Source organism: Myodes glareolus, chromosome 6 (assembly GCF_982192425.1).
Source record: "Myodes glareolus chromosome 6, mMyoGla1.1, whole genome shotgun sequence".
Taxonomy (NCBI): Eukaryota; Metazoa; Chordata; class Mammalia; order Rodentia; family Cricetidae; genus Myodes; species Myodes glareolus.
In genome coordinates this window covers 3,156,759-3,172,007 of record NC_142031.1, presented here as the reverse complement: position 1 = coordinate 3,172,007, position 15,249 = coordinate 3,156,759, and the positions used below count along the sequence as shown (strand labels likewise).

The 15,249-nt window shown below is 50.7% G+C and overlaps 1 pseudogene; it reads right to left on the bottom strand.

The window, feature by feature from the left end:
• Positions 1 to 4,087: 4,087 nt before the first annotated feature.
• Positions 4,088 to 13,691, bottom strand: LOC125389390 (arf-GAP with GTPase, ANK repeat and PH domain-containing protein 2-like; annotated as a pseudogene).
• Positions 13,692 to 15,249: the final 1,558 nt, after the last annotated feature.

The following is a 15,249-nucleotide window of genomic DNA, read 5'->3' as shown; positions in this document are numbered from 1 at the left end:
TATGGCTTGCAGATATGTGTGCTAACAAAAGCTAGCAAATGCATGAATGCATGCTTTGCGTTGCTTGGGTTTGATTTAGTGCAATGACCCCACCTGGGAAACTCCCCATAGGCGGTCATGTGCAACTGCTGTCTAGGTTGCCCAGCAACTTGCCTTTGACTTGGGGCTCGGGTCCCCACCTTTTCACTCACCTATGTGGCTCTCCTTGAGCATCTGAAGCTAGTAGGGTTGGCCCTTTCTGGAGAGAAAGAACAGAGGTACTCCCGGTTGGCTACCATGTCTCCAGAGCACAGACACGGCTGTGGGACTCGGCACCCCTCATCTCTGTGTGGCTATCAGACCTCTTTTCAATCAATATTTGCCGAGAATGGAGGAGCTTTTAGTGTCTTCCAAGCCTAACAAGATTGAAAGATAGCTAGATGTTCCGTAGCTATTCTTCCTGCTCCGTTCTCAGAACTCTTGAATGTACCCTTGAGGACGACAGCCTGGGAGATCAGACTCAGTCTAAAACCGTGGGCAGGAAGGTGAGAGGAGTAAGATCCTAGAAGGGGCAGAAGAGGGCCCCGAGCCTGTCTCCTGTCAATGCCAACACCACAGAGAAGGGCTTTCATGGGTCCTGTGAGCAGTGATCCTGACTCACCCAGGGTGACTCTGTATGTGACATCGCTGCCTTTAAAGAGTGTGTCAAGCATTTACGGAACCTGCTTCACAGGGGTGACAGAAGGGCCTTCAGGCCTCCTGGTCTTCCCGGGTTGTCTCTGTACCCTAGGCTGCAAGGTGCCATCTCAACCTGTGTTTCCCAGAATTGCCTTCCCTGTGTCTTCTCCCTTTGGGCTTCCCAGCGGAACTGTGGTTCACCTGCCTCCAAGAATCCTTTCTGAGACTCAGATTAACCCTAAAGTTAGCAAATGGGGCCACCCATGAGTATGAACCTTGGAAGATGTGACAAGGACAGGGTTAAGGTGGCTGCCAGTTCTGCTCAGCAACATCCAGGATGGGGAAAACAGCGTCTACTGAGACCCACACAGGCTGGGCTCTGAGTCCACCTTCACAGGGACGCTTACTAGGACTTCAGGTCCAAGACCTCCCAGACTGCTCCTCTGCCTCCTTGAGAGAAGTGACTCCCGCCCTGTCCCCCCGACGGTGTCCCTTGTCCCCGAACACTGTCATCCATCACCTTCACTGCTGCAGATCCCTGAACTGGGCCCTGCGCAGACATTGGCTTTATTGCTTGCCTGAAGGCTGGCCTTCGTGGGGCCTGACAAGCCAAGGTGACTTTGGTTGGCAACAATTTAATCATATCACACAGCCTCCCTCTGCCCTTGCTTCATCTGGATGAAGGAAGAGGGAGGTTACTGTTCTCAGCTCTCCCATCCCCCCTCTGCGCCCCATTGCTAAGCCTGCTACCTTCCCGGGGCTTCAGGAAACATTTCCCTCAATCTGAGAAGCATTCAGGAGGGAAAGAAAGCAAGGCTGTGGGCTGGGACCTCAGTTAAAAGAGATCTTGTCACAGTTTCCAGAATTTGGAAAGCAGAGCCTTACAGACAGCCAGGTAAAGGCTTGGAATAAAGGGTAACGGGTGTGGCCTAGCAAGTGGGGATGGCGTGTGGGCCTCCCATAGCCAGGCTGCCACAGAGCTGGCCCCAGCCTGCTCATGGTTGTCACATGCATGGTGTGCACATGACCATGCTGGAGGCTGAGTGTGTTACTCACGGTTGGAGACTCAGTGCAGTTGCCATGCTGACATGCCAGGGACAGAGGTGCCAGTGCTGCATTGTAAAGCTGCGAAACAACAGCGAACCGTCCACTTGGGGCCCAGCAGGGTGAGCACCTCCTCTCACAGACCACAGGCTGGGGATGCCAACGTCTTCGCTCCCTTTGGAGATACTCAGTCTTTGCCATAACAAGATCCAGCTGTCCTCGACCTTGGACAGCTCCACAAATCCGTCCCTAAGTAGAAGTCAGTTCAGCACCCTTAACCTAACTGTCAGCCACGCTTGGCCATTCAGTACACAGCAGAATCGTGAATTCCCCATGAGCCCATGACTGACTGGGAGCCACAGCCTGAGGCCTAGAATTTAAGAAATGCTGTATCCATTTTTTAAGCTGTTATATCTCTCATTATCTGAACTATAAAGTATAAAACTCTGAATAGGAAAAATATCCTACATAATATATATTTTATATACATAGCAAGGTGGCTGATACTTGAAATTATATTTCAATATAAGTACTATTCTCCTATTAGTAGGTATAAATTGTGTGAGATGCTATATCAAGAAGAATATGTCACTATGTCACCATTTTACATATGAGGGGTAATATCTGTTCTATATGCTAACATTATAAAACTACAAGAAAGCAAAGCCTAGCAGTCACTAATAAGACAGAGGAGTTATATATGCATGTCTGTGTATAATGAACACTTGTATGTATGCATGGAATATACATGACTATAAGTACATATATAGGAATAACAATAAGGGATCTAAGTAAAGAAAATGCAACATATGTATGTGAGCCGGCAAGCAGAAGCCCTCCATAGCCTTTGCACCAGCTCCTGACTCCAGCCCTGCTTGAGTGTCCATCCTGGTCTACGGTCTGGTAGTGATGCCTTTTCACGTTTTGCCAGTTGGCTTAGGAAAGATTTAAGCACGAAATGATTAGAGCTAACATTTCTCAAAGGAAGTTATTATCTCATAAGGAAAACAGAGACAAGGGATATGAACGAAGAGGTACTCCAACCTGAAAGATCACAACCATTCACTGGAAGATGCAGGTCTTGATAATGTACCTGAACTGTCTCCAGATCTAGCTCCAGAAAAGGCCAGAAGCAAAATGGAGTCAGAGGAAATGGTTATGAGTGACAAACAGAAAGCCCTCCTCCAAAAATACAAGGAAAAAAAATCTGCTTCAAGAATTGAAAGAATGAAGAGAGAAACCGAAACAAGACGTGTTAAAGGTGGGACTCTACAGAGCTGCTCTGCCTGTCTCGCTCTTCTCAGAACTGAACACTGTAAAACCCGAGCCTGAAAGGATTGATAATAGGAATGTTCTTCAGGCAACACAATCAGCTCCAAAACTAACTTCTAAAAAGAAAATGTTGGAAAAAGAGGAAAAAAAAAAAACTGTGCAGCCTGCAGTGTCCTCAGGGAATGTGAGCGGATCTGCAGCTACTCACAGGGTGGAGCAGATGGCCCAAGCAGTCTCCCCTGCCATGAGAGAGCCATTCCCAAGAGTTGCTGATGAGAGTGGACCTACAAGAGTGGTGCCAAGCAGAGAAGACCTGCCAAAAACACAGAAGCCGATCCTGACAAGGATGCAGTGACCTATGACGATATGCACGTCAACTTCACTTGGGAAGAGTGGGCTTTGCTGCATCCTTCCCAACAGAAGCTCTACAAAGATGTGATGCTGGAGACCTGAAGAACCTCACTGCTGTAAGCTACAAATGGGAAGATCATGATGTTGAGAACATTGCTGAAGTTCCAGAAGACGTGGAAGAAGGATGATCCTGATTTCGTCTTTCCTCAGCCCTGACCACCCAAAAGAAATACAAGACTGACAGCTTCCAAAACTAACTTAGACATGTTTCTTAAAGATGTCTCCAAGCCCAAATAACCGCAAAGTGAGAGATGAGTACAAAAGATGATCCGGACAGAAACTGACAATACATTTCTTTAAAGATTGTTTGACCGCTTGACCAAAGCCCCAAGACTGAGTTTATCTCCAATGTCATAAATGAGTTGGAATGCAGGCCTCAGGGACACTTGTCATGTGTGTTCCTGCTCAAATGTATACCTACTGTAAGGAGAGAAGAACCTGGCATGGAAGACAAAGGCAAGATGGAGGAGGTGTTAGGAATGTTTTAGAGCCATTAACTCCTTCTGCCTAATGAGGCTGAAATGGCCTCATCTGTGAGCATCTGACATGGACCAACAGCAGCACCTGGAACCTTCTAAGCAAAGGTGACGGTTAGCACCTACCAACGAGCAAAGAGGATTCAGGCATTTGGGCTCTCAGAAGTAACCTGAGAAGGAGTCAAGCCACAGGGCAATCAGGATGCTCTCTGGGCCAGATGCTCTTCCTAATACAAAATCAGGAGGGTAGAGTAGAAGCCATGACTAGAAAGAGTAATGGGGATGGCTTGCCTACTCACCGCCATCTCTCCCCGACTGTCTAAGCTCCATTTCTCAGAATCATTGCCCCATGGTTTGCAAAAAGACTGGTCCTTTGTTTGGCTGCTCAGTGTAGGGATCCTGGGGTGCTTAACCCAGCCACAGGGGCCATCTCAGCTCAGGGCTCCCGGTGTCCAACATTGGGTGAGGATGGAAATGAAGAAGAGTGGTCGCTAGTGTGCCCCCCCCCCTTACTAGCCTGCCTGGCTACAGGAGTAGAAGGGGCTGAATGGCTAGGTGAGCTGGGCAGGGACTTGCAGGCAGCCAGAAGCTGCTGCCACCTGCGGAAAGTTACCACCCTCTGGACCACCTCCCGGAAGACCGGCCCACATCAAGCCCCCAGGCTGCACAGGTCTCCCAGTGGCTGCAGCGTCCCACGTCTGTGCAGAGAGCTCGAGCTCAAGCATCACCCACCATTGGAGGAGAGGAGGCACTGATTCTGTCCTGGGTCCCAACCAGGACCAGACCTCCTCGTCCTTCCCCACCAGGGGAGCTCAGCTACACATGGGGATATCTCACAGCCTGGAAGCTGCTCTCAAGCTCCAGGCTGAAGACGAAGATCATAGCATCCGCCCAGCCTGAGAGCTTGGCATCAGGTGCTCCCGCTTCCTCTGGGATGAGCACCAGGTGAGCTTGCCCATCCCCCAGCATCCTCCCCTCACACTGCTCACCCTCAGTTCTCTCCGGCACCTGGTATGAACCTGCGAGGAATCCACGGATGAAGGGTGACCTCTCACCTCTGACATCACCCAGCACATTCAGGCACAGTTCAGGAATTGAGAGGCTCAAAGTCCATTCCTGGCCATTGACCACAGCGTTAGGGGAGACGCGTGCTCTGCACCCAACAACTCCCTGGACATGCTGCTGGAAGATAAGCCTGGGGGTTCCGGGTAGGGGACTGGGACCAGGAGATACCCCTGTGCTCTTTGTGAAGATACCGCTGATAAACTTGAGCATCTTGTGGTCATGTGTGGATGCTCAGCCAAGGACCACCCAGGGGGTGCAGGCCCAAGGGGTTGTGTGGAGGTAGTGGTGACAGAAGTGGCTGGAACTGGGGTTGCTGGCTCCGCAAGCAGAGGAGAGCCGGCAGTGGGTACAGGGTGCAAGTCACTATTGTCCAAGGTCTTACTCTTGCCTTTCTGAGGGGGACAGCTTCCCTCTGGCTCCAGCCCCAACCCCAGTTCTGGAGCTGCTCTTTGACCCCTTGACCCTGGAATCAGGGGCTAGTCACCCAGCCAGCCATGGACTTAAGAAGATAAGTAAAAATAAGGCATACAAAATTAGAGAAAGATAAAAGCCTAGATACAAAAGATAGTCGGGATAATTAAATTTAAGAAAAACTGACAAAAAAAAAAGCCAAACTAAGGCCAGGCCAGGCATTCATAACTAAGAGTAAGCCTCCATGTGTGATTTATTTGGAGGTTGGGTGATGGGTCCCCCCAAAATCCAAAAACTAAAACATCACACAACAGGTATATCTGATATTTCTAATTACAAACAGCCCTGTAAGAAAGTGCCCTGTGTGTATTTATTTCTAAGACATCTTCAGGAAGAACTTCTGAACGCGGGATTCTGGTTCCCAGGCACCTGGCTGTTACCTTGTCACGAATCACTGAATCCCCACACAGAAGACTAGCGCTCAGAAACCACTTCGTGTTAGCTGGCCCCAGGGGACGGCGTGGGGCAAGAATCTGTGCAGAACCTAACGCCTGAGTTACATGACAGTGGGAGCAGGAACCAGCGTCCCCCATCTCAGAACGCAGGGCTCTGGCGGGCTTCCAGGCTCTCCGAGGGACAGCGGCCTATACCACACAGTGGCTGCTCACTTTCTCGCTGTTCCTAATGATTCTGCCAGCGGTAGGTAAGTGAGAGAGATCAGTGCTGTGTCTGCCCAATTATAGGATGAGACAGGCTTACGCTTGAAACCTCCACGCTACCTCTGAAGTCTCAGGGCAGACTTAGGCAATCTCCACACCAGCTTTCTTTTTGGTTTTTTTCTAACCTTAGATTATTTTTATTTTGAGGGTGGAGCATGTGGGGGGGGGGGATACCTGTGGAAGCCAAAAGAGGGTGTTAGATACCCGGGAGCTGGAGTTACAGGTGGTTGTGAGCCGCCTGACGTGGGTGCTGGGAACTGACCTCGAGTCTCTGAAAGCACAGTGTTGGGGATTTCCTTTCTGTTGCTGCAATAGAACACTAGCCAAAAGCAACTTGGGGAAGAAAGGGTTTGACTTACACTACCAGGTGGCAGGCTATCATTGAAAGAAGTCAGGGCAGGAACCATGGCAGAACACTGCTTACGGGCTTTCTCCCCCTGGCTCAGGTTCAGCTATCTTTGTTATACAGACCAGGGTCTGTGTAGGCAAGGTGCCGCCCACAGTGGGCTTGACTCTACCACATCAGTCATCAATCAAGACAATCTCTGACAGACATGTCTGGAGGATAATCTGATCATGACAAGTCCTCTGTTGAAGTTCCCTCTCTCCAGGACACTCTGGATTCTGCCAGATTGAAAGTCAAAGCTAACAATAAGCAGCACGCATCTCAGCTACTGAACCTCCACTCCAGCCCCTCTGATCCAGCTACCTTCCGTTGACAATAATCATTGCACGCATTTGTTGATGCAGTTTAATAAAAACCCAGAGACAGATATTGGGGTTCAACCTGAAGGTCAGAAAAGCAAAACGTCAGCCACTGGCTCTTACCTCTACCTCGGTCTGAAATGTCGATCTTGCCTCCAGGAATCTCAGAATGAGACTGTGTCTGAGAGAGCTGTCTCCTCCCATTTTATATTCCTCTCTAGGGCTGGGATTAAAGGTGTGCACCACTACTGCCTGGTTTCTATGGCAAACTAGTGTGGCTACTGGATTAAAGGTGTGGTTTCCATTGCCTGGTCTATAAGGCTGACCAGTGTTGCTGTTTTACTTTTTGATCTTCAAGCAAGCTTTATTTATTTATTAAAATACAAATGAACTATCACTATAGGCTGTTGATTTGGCCTGAGAATGCTTGAATGCCCTTTTGTTTTGATTTACGCCATATGACATTTTAACCCTTCTGTGTCACAAAGCACCAGGACTTACTCTCCAAGTCAGCTGGGTCTTAGTACCCACTAACGAATCCCTGTCTACAAGATACCTCCCCTACTCTGCCAACCTCTGTAAGCCATTCTCTCCTCTCTGCTTCTATACAGGGCAGATGTAGACTACATGTCTACCAGACATGGTTCAGCATCTGTCTTTCTGCTGTGATTCATGTGACTGTCATTATCACACCCTCCATTCACGTTGTCCTGAGTTGTGATCAACAGTGGATGGCTTTGGCACCCTGCATTCCCATGCACTGTAAAGAGTCTCTAACCCCCGTTTGGAGTCCCAAGACTCACCAGGAACCCTGTCCCCCTTGTTTGAGGGACGAGAGCTTTCCAGAAAGATGGCCTTGGGAGAATGGCAGAGAACAGACTGGTGCGGAAGGATAAATACCTATCAGTTCCTCTGCCCTGCATCTCCATCTCCACCTTCTGTCCAGGGCAGAAGGACTCACTGGTCAGCTTTAGAAAGGACAGCAGCCCATAGAGGAGCTCTACCGTGACTGTCACCTGAGATGGGGGCATGGACAGAAGTGCTTACACGGGAAGTGTCAGACAAATCGACCACTCCCACTAATTACGCCTCTCCAGGCACTGATTTTGAACAGCAGGGGTCTTCAGGATGGAATCTCAGGCCAGCAGTTTGTGTGAAATGTGGGTTTCTGTGGGTCTCCTTCTCCCCTGGGGTTGTTGGCCACTGGCCCTCAAGGACAAACAGAGTAGAAGAAGCAAGCATGGCCATGAGTGTGACAGAAAGAACTTCCCAGAGTCTGCTTCAGAGAGACACAGCTCACTTTAGTGTTCCGGGGTAAGGTATATAAGGGTTCTTAGGGTTATGAGTGGGAAAGTCTGATTGGTCATCGCATGGCACCTAATTATCATATGGGATGAAGGAAAGAGCAGGACTTAAATGCTGAGTCATACAGCATTTAGAGGGAGCCCTGTGCAGGGTCATCTTCCAAGTGATACCAGGCTTCTGAGCTTAGAGACACTCTCCAAATAAAGTTAGATAGAGAAGAGGCAACCAGACTGAGAAAGGGAGTCCTCCATTTTGCACCAAGCTAAAGAGCTTTCTGGACATGGTGGACTGCGACCTTAATAGCTACGTTCTCCACCAGGTCTCCAGTACCTCACAATCGACATGTGACATGGACGCAGCATGCTCTGGGGGAGACAGGGGCACTACTGCAGAGGAGACCTGCTCCCACACAAGCTCTCAAGGGAGGCCAAGGGAGAAGTCCTCCCGTTCTGTGCCATGTCTTCATCCAGGTGAGCAGCTCACACTGGGATGCCCGGTCATCACATGCAGTAAATGGTGGCTCGTCTGAAGCTCTCTTCAAGGAACAAAGCACTTGGAAGGGAAATGACTTCCGTGAACAAAATTGAGGAAGCTATTCAAAGGGGAAATTTGATTTTTGGTACCATATTATATTAATTGTCTCTATGCTGATTCTTTCCTCTAATTATAAACAAGTGTGCTGTTAGAGATGTGGAAGCATTCCGTGAGCAGCCTCTCCTTGCTCCACTTGAATGGGATCTAACAAGAGCACTCTCTGGTCTGAAGTTCTCGCAGAGCTTCACAGAAAGCGAGGCTGTCTCATTTTGCAGCCCATGAGCTGGCGCCTGGGGAAAGAACTCTCCATTTTATAGACAGACAGCTGTGAGGTTCCCACACCCTCCACCCAGGCTGTAGAGCATTTGAGAACTAACTCGTGAGAAGAGCTTGAAATAAAGTAGATCACCGCTGCTTTTCCCAACACAGCGGCAGAGTCTCTGAAGAGAGGAGACGCGCACATGGAGATGCTTCCCTGCTCCAAACCAACACAGGCTTAAGTCCATTGTCCTTATTAGCAAATGAATCTCCACAAAAGGCCAGCTGTGTGGAAGCCAGATAAATTATTTAAGTCTTAAGTTGTTTTCCTTCTAAGTAACAGTAGACGATTTAATAGGATTGAGCGCAGCCTAAAGACTTGGAACAAGGTCACCCTCTGGAGCAGAAATGAGACTCCAAGGAACCTGCAGCTGAGAAGGGGATAGGGTATCCCCAAGTCAAAGATTCAGAGACAGGGACAGGGACAAAGTTCCTGGCTGAGCATAAGGGCAGTTGGATCATCTACACACTGTGTAATCTTATTTGGAACCTGAAACCAAGTATTTGGGACTGGGAATGTCCTGTCCAGTTAAAGCAAGAATTAGTGACAAGGTGGAATTCTTCTTAGTCTGTGTCCCTTGTAGAGGTGTATAAGGCAGGGTTCAAGAGAGAGAGAGAGACAGAGACAGAGACAGAGACAGAGAGAGAGAAGACTGAGAGAGAAGGGGATACAGGGGGAATGAAAGAAAGAGACAGAGAGAGGGGATAAGATGAAGAGGAGGGGAGAGATAAAGAAAGGGGAACGACAGAAAGAGACAGAGAGGGAAAAGGAAAGAGAAAGTGAGAGAAAGGAAAGGGGAGAGAGACAGAGATGGAGAGAGATAGACAGATAGAGGGAGGGAAATAGAAGAAAGGGGTAGGAGAAGAAGAGAAGGGAGACAGAGGGGAGAGAGACAGAGGGAGGTTGGGAGAGAGACAGAGGGAGGGAGGGAGGAAGGGAGGGAGGGAGATCCCCTAAGAAAATGCTGGGGTTTGGGAGCTGGCTGCCTAGCAGGGAGGCACTGACGACAGTTCACCAGCTCATGCCTGCTGGATGCTGGGAGATGGACCTTTGAGGGAGCCCTACCTAGGCTTCTCTTACAACCTCTAAGTGGATGGGGCCCAGACACATGCTAAAAGGTTATCTGTAGTATTCCAGTGAACTGACTTGAATACTAATCTCAATATCACCCTGAGTATGACCTCTTGTCTGTTGTCTGACTAGCGCTTGGCCAACCTGAAAGGGATTCGACAAGACTTAACATTGAGAGTGCTATGGCAAGGGTAAGCCCGCTGGCTTTGTCCGCTAGTGCTCATCCCTCCCTCCCAGACTCCACCCTTGGAGCCATGTGCTTAGGGCTACAGAAAAGCCTGGGTTGCAGAAACAACCACCTGATGTGGATATGACTAGTCAGCCAGCCTGTTCCCTTTATACTCCAACCTCACTCAGTCCAACAAGCCATAGAGATAGATTTCCAGGTGCCCAGCTGGTGTTTTGACTTTATTGTCTGTCATTCTTGGCCACTACGGTGGACCTGAGGTTGCCGTCCTTAGGATTGCTCCTAGAATGCTTCTGAGAGATACTGGGTGGGGTGTACCCTTGAAGCTGGTGTCAGCAGAAGCTAATCTCAGCATCCTTCGGGACCGTCTGAGCCCTGGCCCACTGGTCTGGGTGTCAGTAGCACCAGAGCTCTGGCCTATGGGTCTGCGTTCTTCTACTATGAGTTCTAGGAGGATGGAATTTGGTGCACAGGACCATGCCTGTCATGCTGCAGGAGATCGAGGATTAATGTTGGAAAGATGAGTTCATAGCCCAGGGCACTCCTTTCTGGGGTTAGCCAGTTAGATGACCATCACTGCAGACAAGCCTAAGACAGCATGCCCCAAACACCTAGGATCAGAGGCCTTGCTGTCCCCGACAAAGGGTCTGTATGCAAGGCAGTCATGCCTTGGCCTGTAATACGTAATGAGCTCCAAGTTCAGGGTGAGAGCCTGCCTCAAAAGAAAAGATGGAGAATGACCAAAAGACACCTGACATTGACCTCTACATACAGATGCGCTCATAATTACACACACACACACACATCCCCTCTAATATACACCATACCACATACACACACACACACACACACACACACACACCCTCCTGAAACTTGTCCTTCTAAATCCCTGTCTGTCCTACACACATGCACACACACACATACACCCACCCACCCACACACACCCCCTCAGAGCTCGTTCTTCTAAATCCCTGCCTGTCCTACACACACACACACACACACACACACACACACACACACACACACATACTTGGAGCTCGTCCTTCTATATCCCTGCCTGTCCTCACACGCATCGGTTGCTAGCCTCATGGGCACCTAAACTCCCAAAGGAAGAGGCACTCTTTGTGGGATTTTCATCGATTCAGAGCCACTGATGTTTGCATTTGATGAAAAGATTCACAAATGAGTTTAAAGTTCTTGCTACAAACAGGTTTTGGGATTCTTTTGTATAGCATTTGCACAAAGAGTTAGTTCTCTCCTTTCAGAGGAAACACGGAAATCATCAGCTGAAATTGGCAGGAGAAGCTGCAGAGTTGACTCACCAAATCTGAAGGAGGAAGGAACAAGGGTCATGCAGGGCAGGTGGAGGGCTATGTGGGCAGGTGCAGGGCTGTGTGGGCAGGTGCAGGGCTGTGTGTTGCAGGTGCAGGGCTGTGTGGGACAGGGGCAGGGCTGTGTGTTGCAGGTGCAGGGCTGTGTGGGACAGGGGCAGGGCTGTGTTGTGAGGTGCAGGGCTGTGTGAGCAGGTGCAGGACTGTGAGGGGCAGGTGCAGGGCTGTGTGGGCAGGTGCAGGGCTGTGAGGGGCAGATGCAGGGCTGTGTGCTGCAGGTGCAGGGCTGTGTGGGACAGATGCAGGGCTGCGAGGGGCAGGTGCAGGGCTGTGTGGGGGCAGGTGCAGGGCTGTGTGGGGGCAGGTGCAGGGCTGTGTGGGGCAGATGCAGGGCTGCGAGGGGCAGGGGCAGGGCTGTGTGGGGGCAGGTGCAGGGCTGTGAGGGGCAGGTGCAGGGCTGTGTGAGACAGGTGTAGGGCTGTGTGGGCAGTGACAGGGCTATGAGGGGCAGGTGCAGGGCTGTGTGGGGCAGATGCAGGGCTGTGAGGGACAGGGCAGGGCTGTGTGGACAGGTGCAAGGCTGTGTGGGCAGGGCAGAGCTGTAAGGGGCAGGTGCAGGGCTGTGTGGGGGCAGGTACAGGACTGTGTGGGGGCAGGTACAGGGCTGTGTGGACAGTGACAGGGCTGTGAGGGACAGGTGCAGGGCTGTGAGGGGCAGGTGCAGGGCTGCGAGGGGCAGGTGCAGTGCTGCGAGGGGCAGGTGCAGGGCTGTGAGGGGCAGGGGCAGGGCTGTGTGGGGCAGGTACAGGGCTGTGTGGGCAGGGGCAGGGCCGTGTGGGGGCAGGTACAGGGCTGTGTGGGCAGTGACAGGGCTGTGAGGGGCAGGTGCAGGGCTGTGTGGGGCAGGTGCAGGGCTGTGTGGGGCAGGTGTAGGGCTGTGTGGGCAGGTGCAGGGCTGTGTGGGCAGGGCAGAGCTGTGAGGGGCAGGTGCAAGGCTGTGTGGGCAGTGACAGGGCTGTGTGTGGGCAGGTACAGGGCTGTGTGGGCAGGGGCAGGGCTGTGTGGGGGCAGGTACAGGGCTGTGTGGGCAGTGACAGGGCTATGAGAGACAGGTGCAGGGCTGTGAGGGGCAGGTGCAGGGCTGTGAGGGGCAGGTGCAGGGCTGTGAGGGGCAGGTGCAGGGCTGTGTGTGGTGGAAATAGGAACTGTGTGCAGTGGAAATGGGGCCTACATGGCAGAGATTGGGTGTATGTGGTGGAGATGGGGGCATGACTGGTAAAGGTGAGGTCTGTGTGATAGACGGGGGTATATGTGGTAAAGACGGGGTGCCATGCATGATAGAGATTGGGAGCATAAGCAATAGAGGTGAGGTATCTTTTGTGGGAGTCAGGGCTGTGTAGTAGAGATAGGGACTGTGTGCTAGAGAAATGGGGATCGTGATAGAGATGGGATTTGTGTGGCAGGAATAGGATCTGTGTGGTGATGTTGGGATCATGCTTGATAAAGATGGGGGTATGTGGAGAAGACTGGGCATGCATGGAAAAGAGGGGGATTGGTGGAGAAGACATGCAGTGTAGATGTAGGCCATTGTGGAGAGGCAGTTGTGCATGGGGAGTTAGAGGGACCCTCCTGTGGTCAGGCCTGAGGTCATCTGCAAAGGGGATTCTCAGGACTGAATATGGGACAGCCCTAGGCTAGCCTAGGTGCTTAGTCAAGGGGAGCTCACACCTCCTCCCTCTGCCAGGCCATTGCTCCCCATGGTTTCCGGAGTGGAGCACCAGAATGTCCTCATCCGGATCAGCTGAGGAAAGATGTATTCATAGGGATGGGACACCTTTCTAAAGATGGCTTGCCACGGTCATCTGACTCAGGTCACCTCACAGCTCACAAGGAACAAAGTCAGGGGCAGGGTGGAGCTGATATGCCCAATTTAAATTTAAGACTTGTCAATGATTTCATTTTTTAACATGACTCGATGAAAAACCTGACTGGAGGTTGCTCACACCCTTCAGGAGGGGTTGTTCCAGTTCCTGCTAAGGTTGAGGGCTCGATTGTGTTCAAGGCACAAGGTGGACAGAAAGTCAGGAAAGTCAGGGCTCAGAATGTGTGGCTTCCCAGATTTCCTGGTTTCTCCCGTGCAGACACACACATACCCCTTGTGTCCAGAAAGCCCTCAGCATTCATGTTACTCTTGCCAGCTCCCTGAGAACAGCAGAGACCAGCCTGGATCAGCTGGGCAGGAACCCTGCCCTGTGGCTTCACTTTAGTCTTGATCTCCCGAGAGCCCTTTTCTTCTGGTTGTCCTTAGAAGACAGTGTTTCACTATGGCACTGTCCTCTTTGGAGCTGCCTGTATCTTTCCCCTAATTTTACCACGTTCTAAGACACATCTATGTGGGGAGAGATTCACCAGTCCCCCAGCCAGGTTGGTAGAAGAACCCTGGACGCTGTGACAAGACTCCAGCACCTGGGCAGCAGAAATGAGCTATTCCAATGCTTGGGGACACAGGTCTGGGTGTAAAGTGTTCACAGGGGACCTCTGCTTTGCACTCCTGGGAGCATCCACACTTGTCTCCTGTGACACCTGGTGGTAAACCTTTGGAATCCTTGGCTAGTGGTTGAGACCAGTTACCATAGCTGAAGGGTCACATTTTCCTGAGTCCTGTCTCCACATTATCTGGCATCTGACTGTGTCCAAATTCACCAGTTTATTAGATTAGCACCACCTTAGGGACCCTATAGCTCAATTTTTACCCTCTCAAGACCTTGTTTCAAAATGAGTCTTGCACATTTGCTATTGGGGTGGGAGTTTCCACACATTTGGGGGTCTTGCACATTTACTATTGGAGTGGGTGCTTCCAAACATTTGGGGGTCTTACACGTTTGCTATTGGAGTGTGTGTTCCACACATTTGGGGGTCATGCACATTTGCTATTGGAGTGTGTGTTTCCATACATTTGGGGGTCTTGCACCACTCACACTTCCTTCCCACCTTCCTACACAGAATAGTCTCAAGATCGTGGAGACCCTGTCAATGTCTGTACATGCCCATGTGGCCCATGCCTGACCCCTTCCTCCCTAGGAAAGCTTGGCTGGGAATTCTGTCTGTCCACCTAGGAAATACTTGTACCCTAACCTAGCTTCAGTCTTGAAACAATGACTACAGTGTGGGGCTTTGAAGCAGAGGAGTGTGGCATCTGGGTCACTGGCCAGAGCAATCAGGTCTGCAGGATGCAGGATGAGAAAACCAGGCCGGCAGAGCCCACCTCTGTACTGGCTGGTTTTAACTGTCAATTTCACACAATCTAGAGTCAGCTTGGGAAGAGAGTCCTAATGAGAAATTATCTAGATCGGTTGGCCTGTGAGCTGGTCTATGATGTACTGTCTTCATCATTAAAGCACATGAGAAGACCCAGCCCACTGTGGGCAGCACCATTCCTTAGGCAGGGGATCCTGAACTGTCTGAGAGAGGAGAAATCTGGACTACAAACAAGAAAACAAGCAACATGGCCCTTTCCTGTCTCTCTGATCTTGGAATGGGATGTGACTGGCTGTCAAAAGCTCCTGCCTTCTGAGACTCTTGGAATGACTGCATTAGATGCTGGTCACATGACACTTGTAGAAGGCTAGCATGGATCCCAAAGGAATCGCTTATTGACTTCCATCTTTTTAGGGACAGTGAAGTCTTGGGCAGAACTGAGCAAGGGGGACATGTAGATGGAGGTTGCTTGTGTGGTCAGGTC